Source organism: Aotus nancymaae, unplaced genomic scaffold (assembly GCF_030222135.1).
Source record: "Aotus nancymaae isolate 86718 unplaced genomic scaffold, 86718_ANA_hifiasm-v0.15.2.pri h1tg000029l, whole genome shotgun sequence".
Taxonomy (NCBI): domain Eukaryota; kingdom Metazoa; phylum Chordata; class Mammalia; order Primates; family Aotidae; genus Aotus; species Aotus nancymaae.
In genome coordinates this window covers 81,682,313-81,686,453 of record NW_026988442.1, presented here as the reverse complement: position 1 = coordinate 81,686,453, position 4,141 = coordinate 81,682,313, and the positions used below count along the sequence as shown (strand labels likewise).

Here is a 4,141-nt window from a genome sequence, read left to right as displayed (position 1 = left end):
GTTAGAGAATGTACAATATTCAACTTTAAGACTTAACATAAAGCTACAGTAATCAAGACAGTGTGGTACTGGTGAAATAATAGACAAATAGATAGGGGAACAGAATAGAGAGCCCAGAAACAGACTGATATGGTCAACTGATACTTGACAATGGAGCAAAGAGGGTTTTAAAAAATGTTAATAAAATAACTGCACATCTACATAAAAAGAATCTGAATACAAACTTTACACCCTTGACAAATACTAACTCAAAGTATATCTCAGACCTAAATGTAAAACTCAGAACCATAAAATTCCTAGAAGATAACATAGAAGAAAATCTAGAAGACCTTCAGTTTGAGAATGATTTTTTCAGATGTGACACTAAAGATCAAATACTGAAATAATTATTAAGCTGGACTCATTTAAAATTACAAATTTCAACTTTGTGTAAAGAGAATGAAAAGACAAGCTACAAACTGGGGAAAATATTTGCAAAAGACATATCCGTAAAGGACTATTATTCCAAATATACAAGAACTCCTAAAACTCAACAATAAGAAAACTTAACAATTGGTAACAACCTTGAAAGACATCTCACCAAAGAAGATACACAAATGGCAAATAAGCACATAAATATGTTCCACAACACAGTTCATGAAGGAGATACAATTATATGATAGCAATATACATCTGGATAGGCTTAGCAAAATCCAGAACACCAACAACATGAAATGCTGGTGAAATTGTAGAGCAACTCTAACTCTCATTCATTACTGGTGAGAATGCAAAATGATACAGCCACTTTGGATGATGGGTCGGCAATTTCTTACAAAACTAAATATATTCTTATTATACAATCTAGCAATCTTACCCAATGTAACTGAAAATTTATGACCACACAAAAGCATGTGCATGAATGTTGATAGCACCTTTGTTCACAATTGCAGAATCATGGGAGCAACCAGATGTCCTTAAGTAGATGAAGGAATAAATATGGTACATCCAGACAATAAAATATTAATTAGTGCTAAAAACAAACTATTAAGAAATAAAAAATATGGATGAAATCTAAATGCACATTAATTAGTAAAAGAAACCAATCTGAAAATTCTATGTGCTATGTGATTCCAAATATATGACATTCTAGAAGGCAAAACTGTGTAAACAGCTAAAAGTTCAGTAGTCGCAGGGATAAGGGAGCAGGAAGGAATAAACAGGTCACACACAGAAGATTTTTATGGCAGTAACACTATTCTTTATAGTACTACAATGGTAGATACATGACATTATATATTTGTTCAAATCCTTAGCATATATAACAGCAAGATTGAACCCTAATGTAAACCGTGGACTTTGGGTGCTAACAGTGTGTTAATGTAGATTCAAAGATTGCAACAAATGTACTACTCTGGTGGGTAATGTTGGTAATGGGTGAAGTTATGCATGTTTGGGAGTAGGAGATATGTATTAGCCATGGGTCTTCAGAAAAACAGAACTAGTTGGACATATACAGATATATAAGAGGAGATTTATTATGAAAACTGGCTCACATTATCATGAGTGCCAGGATTTCCCATTATATGCTCTCTGCAAGCTGGAAAACCAGGAAATCTAGTGGTATAATTCAGTCCAATTCTGATGGCCTGAGAACCAGGTGGCAGTCAATGATATTACTCCCAGTTCAAGGCATAAGGTCTGAGAACCAGGTGGTATAAGTCCCAGAATCTAAAGATCTGAGAATCAGGAGATTTGATGTCCAAACAATGCATGCCTTAGCTTAAGAAGAGAGAGAGAGAATTTGCTCCTTCTGCCTTTATGTTCAATGTGTTTTCTCAATGAATGGGATGATGCCTTCCCATACTGATTAAAGCAGACCTTTAAACAGTCTAGTGATTCAAATGTTAATCTCTGCTAGAAACAGTCTCACAGATAATTCTAGAAATAGTGTTTTATTTTCTATCCAAACATCTTTTAGCTCAGTCAAGTTGACAGAAAATGTTAACCTAACAGGGTATGTTGGAAATCTCAGTACCTTCTACTCAATTTTTCTCTGAACCTAAAATTGTTCTAAGAAATGAAATCTGTAATATATAATTATAATTAATGCAAAAGTAATTGCAGTTTTTTTACATTATTGAAATTTGCCATGATATTGAAATACATTCTTAAATAAATGTGGTTATGTTATACATTAATGTGTATTTCTCACTTTATTTTTTTTGCTAATAACTTATTACTTGTTTATTTTACATTTATTTTACACTATGGAAATAATGTTAGAAAGCGAATTTGAGCAGTTTCCTTATTTGAGTTCCAAATGGGTCATAAAGCAGCAGGGACAACTTGCAACATTGCATTTTGGCCCAGGAACTGCTAACAAACATACAGTACAATGGTGGTTCAAGAAGTTTTGCAAAGGAGACGAGAGCATTGAAGATGAGGAGTGTAGTGGCCAGCCATCGAAAGTTAATGACCAGTTGATAGCAATCTTTGAAGCTGATCCTCTTACAACTACATGAGAAGTTGCCAAAGAACTCAACGTTAACTATTCTATGGTCACCAGGTATTTGAAGCAAATTGGAAAGGTGAAAAGGCTCGATAAATAGGTGCCTCATAAGCTGAGTGAAAATTAAAAAAAATAATAATCATTTTGAAGTGTCATTTTCTTTTATTCTATGCAACAACAATAAACCGTTTCTCAATCGGATTGTGACATTCGAGGAAAAGTGGATTTTATACAGTAACTAGTGACAGCCAGCTCAGAAGTTAGACCAACAAAGTACTTTCCCAAAGTACAAGAAGTACCAACAAAGTACTTTCCCAAACCCAGACTTGCACCAAGAAAAGGTCATGGACACTGTCTGATGGTCTGCTGCCGGTCTGATCCACTACAGTTTTCTGAATCTTAGCAAAACCATTACATTTGAGAAGTATGCTCAGCAAATCAATGAGATGCACGGAAAACTGCAACGCCTGCAGCTGGCATCATTCAACAGAAAGGACCCAATTCTTCTCGACAACAATGCCTGACTACATGCTGCACAACCAATACTTCAAAAGTTGAATGAATTGGGCTATGAAGTTTTGCCTCATCCACCATAGTCACCTGACCTCTCACCAACCAACCACCACTTCTTCAAGCATCTTGACAACTTTTTGCAGGAAAAATGCTTCTGCAACCGGCAGGATGCAGAAAATGCTTTGCAAGAGTTAGCTGAATCCTGAAATATGAATTTTTATGCTACGGGAAAAAACAAACTTATTTCTCCTTGGCAAAAATGTGTGCATTGTAATGGTTCCTATTTTGATTTAAAAAGATTTCTTTGAGCCTAGTTGTAATGATTTAAAATTCAGTCTAAAACCGCAATTATTTTTGCACTAAGCCAATAAAATCGCTAGTTGATCACTAAGAGTAATAGTGAGTGGTGACTGGGTGCCGTTTATTCTGCCTGTAATTCCAGCACTTTGGGAGGCCGAGAAGGGCAGATCATGGGGTCAGGAGTTCGAGACCAGTATGACCAACATGGTGAAACCCTGTCTCTACCAAAAACACAAAAATTAGCCAGGTGTGGTGGTGTGCACCTGTAATCCCAGCAACTCAGGAGGCTGAGGCGGGAGAATTGCTTGAACCCGGGAGGCAGAGATTGCAGTGAGTTAAGATTGCACCATTGCACTCCAGCCTGGGCAACAGAGTGAGACTCTGTCTCAAAAAAAAAAAAAAAAAAAAAAAAATAGTGAGTTGTGCCACCCCCATGAGCATGGGCTCTTTTGACACTTTTGTTTGCTGTGAAATGCTCACTTTTACATGATGGAACTAATCCAGTATAGTCAATCTGCCACCATATGACTAATCACTCCAAAGAATCATGTCATATGAGAAACCACATGTTGCTCTGTGTTGCTAGCAGATCGGACACACAACATTAGCTATACCTAGTTGACCATTGGTGAGTGGCAGTCTACATTGCTGAGCCCATGTACACCCTTTATTGCTGCCATTTTGGCATCTTGGCCACTTTGTTCATGGACTCATTGAGCAATGACACATGGGGATGATTGGGAAAAAATGCTAAATGCTATCCACAAAATGTGTCATCCTAACTACTTGATGATTAAACTGTTCCTCTGCTGAGATTATTCCGTGATGAACATTCAAGTG

At 36.5% G+C, this 4,141-nt stretch overlaps 1 pseudogene; it reads left to right on the top strand.

Moving 5' to 3' along the window:
- Positions 1-2,176: 2,176 nt before the first annotated feature.
- On the top strand, positions 2,177-3,309 carry LOC135277016 (histone-lysine N-methyltransferase SETMAR-like; annotated as a pseudogene).
- Positions 3,310-4,141: the final 832 nt, after the last annotated feature.